A 6000-nucleotide genomic window follows, 5' to 3' on the forward strand; every position below is an offset into this window, starting at 1 on the left:
GAGGCACGGAGATGTCTAGACTCAAGTAAGGCTTTCCATTTAGTTCTGCTTGGCACCCTAATTAAATCATTAAAGAAATATATTTGGAACTGACAGAAACAACAACTTAGAAAACACCATAGCAATGAACAGATAGATGGAAAACACTATGTTCTGGGGACGGCAGATGACCATGAAGTAATAAGAATATTGGTGATACTGTGGAAGGCATTCCAAAATACACGTTGTCCAAGTCTTTTCTGAATATGTTCTTGGACAGGGAAACATCAAAAAAGGAAATCACATATATTAGATGTGGAAAGTTTTACGATCTAAGAGACACATGTTCTGACCTCTGACATCACAAAAGCAGTTGCTGCCAGGCAAGCATTTGCTTGTGTAAATACAAACACAAGGACAGCTGCGACAGTGTGCAAAACAGTAGGAGGATTCTCATCAGTTTCAGTCAGCATGGTCAATGGTCAGGGAGGTTGGGAACTGGGGTCCAACAACATCTGAAAGTCACAGGTTAGCCACCACCACCCTAAAATATTTGCTGCCCTGCCATTTTTTCTACTCTAGTGTTATTTTCTAAACAAAACCACCAATGCTATGGTTGTCTGCACTTACAAGCTACTAGGGCTAGCCTAAAACATTTTGCTGCCTGAGGTGGGGCAGAAAATGGTCTCTTTGTCCACAACCCTGTTAATGCCCATAGTACTAAAGTGAGTCATTATTCTGGCACCTGAGAAAGAAAATCCCAGGAACTTTTCCTCCACTCCCTGACAGTCAAAGTACTGTAATGATAATAATGCATTCAACAACTTACAATTTGATGCCCTTTCATGACTCCCCAAATTGTTTGCCTGAAGTGGCCACTTTACTCTGCCTAATGGTAGCACTGGTCCTGTAAGAAACAATAAAATGAATGGCAAATCAGAATAATAACAGGACAAAAATCCAATAATCGGTTAGTAAATGGCACAAAACTGGGTCATCTTACTCAACCACTTGAGAACAATGGTGAATGGGAGAGACATTTGAGGGTTGACAGGCAAGTTACCCAGAGCTGCATAATAAAAACAAGAACAAACAAAACCAATAATCCATTGACTGGTGCTGCCATTGAGATGCCCCATGTGATTGTTCTGATCATGTGAAAAGCTGAAAAGATTTACAGCACCCTCTATCTGGGTAATATTTGCATCAACCACAAAAATTAGCCGTGTGTGATGCATCAACTGGTTTTATCGAGAGACTTGGGGCTCATCTAGACTTTTGTTTGTGCCATCATTTGTAGACACAGGTCCATGATTTCCAGGCACAGGTTCAAGCAGGGTTTTTGTTTTGTTTTTTTCCCGGGCCCTCCACTTTCCATGGGAAAACCCACTGTTTACCACTGAATCAATGGCAATCAGGTTTCTGCAGATTGATGCTTGTTCTGATTCAGCAGTAAAGAGCAGGTTTTCCCAGGCAAAGCAGCAAAAGAACAACAACAAAAACCTCTCGGACATGTGCCTGGTAGTCATGGATGTGTGGCTATAAATTTGTGCCACAAATGCAAGTCTGGATGAGCCCTTGCAAAAGACTACACAATACAGTCAGGCAGCCTCTCATAAATATGGGTCAGTGTCTGCTGCTCCATTCTTCTCAGAAACAAAAAAAAATCATGCATGCTTGATTTTCTTTTTTGCGGGCATTCCCAGGAGGGTAAAAAGGGAGTCTTTGTTTTAACAGATCTGTTGGCACTATAAAATCCTTGAATTTAATTTCTACACTCAACAGCTGTGCCTCCTGGACCTAAATTGTCCATGTTGGACTTATCACAGAAAGCAACTCTTGCATATGGCACAAACCCCAAACACAACTGCATGCCACAATTTAAAATACTTCTGAAAGAACATGGTAAATTAGTATTTAGAGAGATTTTATATGTATGGTGGGCTGAAGCAAATGTGAGAAGGCTCTTTCATCCAAGTTGGAGGTCTCCAGTAGGAACACCTCAAATTACTCTACAGATCTCTTATATGTTTCTGTACCAGGTCTGTTCTGTTTGTGAAAAGTGATCCTTTCTCAGTCTCCACAATACATCAAAAATACGCAAACAGGACAATGAAGAGATGTACGCAGAAGTACTTCATTGCTGGCTTGGGGTGATGATAACTCAGCCCCAAATTGGCTTTTAATATGTAGATTACAGATGACTCATTTACAGTGATGACTACCTGTAGTTTGTGACATAGAGCATTTAAAACTTCATTTCTCTCTATACTTCTAAAATTAGGATATGCCATCCAGTTTTCAGACAATCCAACACGAAATAAAGAAATTTCCCCCACATTTTATGTTTACTGCTGCATCATCTTCATCAGGATAATATACAGAATATTTTAAAGAGTAATGTAAGTCATAATGTGTCTAACATTATCATTAGCTCAGTTTTCTCAGACATATTTTAGAAAATGTTTGCTGTAAGTTTGGGAAAAGGGAAAGCAAAAGGAAACCAAGGGCAGAGAAATCCAGGATAGCTGGCACCAAGTCAAACCAAGCCAAACGTCAGAGGATAATTGGGCTCAGTTCATACTGGCATGAAGAGTTGGTTTCTGATCTATCCCTGCCCCACCTTCCACACTTCAAATCCATCTCTATTTACAGTCAAGATATCACCATCTCTCTGTTTAGATATTTAGCTTCCAGGGTTCAGAGGCTGAAATCACAAAAGGAATCCTGACACTTTCCCCAAGAATAAAACAGTGGCAAAATAGGGACACTGTTTTACTGTAAGCCCATGGAAAATAGGGACTGTTGTGATGTTTGTGCCCACACCAGAAAATTTCAGGTTGTATTCATCAGATACAATGAATTTTGCTACAAGATTGCTGCTTGTTCCTATGTATGGAAGACACACACACAAACACATGCTGCTGGGGTGGGGGTGGGGGGGGGGTGGGATTAACAGATGTACTTTCCCCCCTGTTCAAAACAAGTACTTCCCCACTTGAAAACATGGTGAGGATGTCATGAAGTAGTTACCACCTCAGAGATAAACATGTAAATCCGTCTTGTATTTTCTCATGATAATAGACATTAAAGCACACTGTTCTTGTCCACTAATAAGCAATGACAATTCTTCCGAATTCCCAGCCCCAATCCATTCAAACTGACACGAAAGGACTTCACAAACAGGGCAGTAAAAAAAAAAAACCTAAAAAAACCTGATCCAACCTCTAGTAACTGCTTTGGCAGAATAAGCGCACAATACTTTTTAATAGCAACAGTTGGGCTTCAAACAGTTGTAGTGCTCCTTATTATGGCTCTGCCTGGCCTCACAATCAACAACAGTTGCCTAGCATGGGTGATTTAAAGGCCTCAGCTTCTTAAGAGTGATGTCTTCAGGTATTAAACTCTTGATCGAAGTCTCTCAGGAGAGATTAAATCACAGAGCTCTGTTCCTTTGAAAAGGTCTTTGGCCTTCTTTTGCTGCATTTCAGCTCACGGAAGCCAAGGAGGCTTGCTTTTCTGATTTGGGATTGATTGGCTCTGTCCCAAAACAGATGCTCTGTAGGGCAGAACCATTATATTTTGTGATGAGCAGACAGGAGGTCCTTTGTAAGTCATGGGAGTACAGCCAAAGTAAAGGTGAAAAACAGCACGAAACCAGTGATGTGACTCCTTCCACCGCACTCATAGAAAGCAAGGGAACGGCCAACTATTCCGTAAACAGCAACTTTACTCTTCTTAAAGTTCAGGCCTGGAATGAACTCATCTTCCCTCACTCCTCAATTATACGGCATCATCAATATGTCGAGCAAAGTAACAGACTAATCCATACTCTGTATTTGAGGTAGTGGCACTCTGCAGGAAACTCCAGTATTATGGCAATGTTTTCCACAGCAAGTGTGGAAAAACATAATATTCATGCAAGTCTTTAAACATGTCATGAAAAGAAGAATGAGCCTAGTTTTCATAGATACATGAAGACAGGTGTGCATTTGAAATATATCCTTTCTATATCTGGTGTGAACACAGAGATGTTACCTGCAACAATTATAATACATACCACTGACCAAGGGAGTAGGAGAACTTTTTGAAATCATTCCAAGATGTAACATGCATTCACCTGATAGAAGACTTTTGTCCATCCTAGGGTTGCCACCATTTCCTTAAATATCGGGGCAGAGAAATAAGAAAGCAAACAAGCGAAGATCCCATCTCTACTGCTGAAGATGAGCAGCCACCCAAATTTTGCCATTCCTAGAAAAACTCAGAGAAACAGTCCTCCAAGTTTGCTGCCCACAAACTGCATGAATGAACTTTGGAGTCCATTTGATCTCAGTCCTTATACTTGCAGTAAAAGGGTATTTTAAAGCAGAAATAAAAAGTGTGTATGGGCGCATAGGTATTTTGCAATTACAAGGTGCTTCTAACACTGAGGCAGCTGGAAAAAGAAGAAATGACTTTAGTATGTCTTAATTCCTGCGTATTTATGTATCTAAAACCCAGGGTGATTGCTACTTAGATGTTCTACAGTCAACATCACAGGCAATTCATTCCACCGTCTTTCCTCCAGCCACCAGATGATGAACATCTGACTCTGGAACAATGAATTGGTTGCCATGTGGCTCTTATCCTCAGCTGCCCTTACACATTGTATCTTAACAGCTGTCAAGTCCTTAACTCAGACACAGTACTTGTGTTGTGTTGGCTTTTAAACCCAAGTAGAAATCCCTGGGGCGCAATATGTGCTAGGAATCCTAGTCAAGATAGATAGAGGCATTGTTCTTTTACGGATTTAAAGAGCATCTTTCCTACCCATCAAGACATGAGGAAAATACTATTAAAGTCATAAAAATTACTGCCACAATAGAAATGTATTAGCAACAAAGAAACAGGAACAACAATATCCTTTAGAAGAACCAGAGGAGGGCAAAGATTTTAACGAAACTCCGAAGCAATGCAAAACAGAAGGAGGCCATAAACTGTGAGCTGAAGCATAAACACAAACCTAAGCACCTTCGTTCTGGGTATTAAAGTCAATCTTCAAGAGACTTTTTAAATTGTCTAAGGGCTAATTCTTATGTTATGGATGCCAAATGGAGACCATTAAGAATGTATCTGCCTGTTGCATTGGCTCTGCCCATAAAGTCTGAAAGCAATACTATAGTCAACTGACCTGAAGACTTTCTAAGTGATGTAGCTCACCCTCATAATGTAAGGATTTCATACATGATTGCCCTATCATAAAACTATTTGCAAAGAGAAGCTTCCACATTATTATGTTGAAAATGGAATGCTTCAGTTGGCCTATGTGGCTCTCCTATATCGTAACAGTGATTAACAATGGCATGTAAACTAAAGACAAGTTATCTTTATGAAAGAATTAGAAACCTGATTGCCATTTGTTGGTGAAACACACACAACCTCTGATATTTACATATCTATTAAAGGACAACTCCCAAGGAAGTTAACAGCATCATTAAAAACAAACAATGCAGACCTTTAGAATGGCATATAATAAAAGAGAGACAAAAATAAAAGAACAATGGGCAGCCTCAATAACAATTCAAAACCAACACAGAAAGAGCAAACAACCATCATAACAACTAATATGAAGCAAAGCACATTACTGGAAATCACATCTGAACAAAGAAGTCTTCACTTGTCACATAAAAACAGATTGTATGTGTAGCAGGGGAGGGTCTACTGAAATTTTCCAAAGGAACAGTCTCCATCACTTGGGTCTTGCTGCCAAGAAGTCATTATCTCTAGTGTCTGCAAACCCGTCTGCTTCCGACGCAGGTGGGACACAGCAGGGCCTCCTCCAAAGACTAAAGCATATGCTCAGGTTCCTTAATCCCCAACAACTACACAGGGGTTCCACCTAAAACATTTTACAAAACCCCAAGTCTTCAAGTTCTTTTAATGTCACCAATCACTCATTCCTGCCTCAGTAAGGCTCCCTGCCCTGCTCCCCATGTTACTGATATCCTGAGGTAAAATTAATAGAAAATCTGCATTATA

The sequence above is a fragment of the Zootoca vivipara genome, chromosome 1 (assembly GCF_963506605.1).
Source record: "Zootoca vivipara chromosome 1, rZooViv1.1, whole genome shotgun sequence".
In the NCBI taxonomy this organism is placed as follows: Eukaryota; Metazoa; Chordata; class Lepidosauria; order Squamata; family Lacertidae; genus Zootoca; species Zootoca vivipara.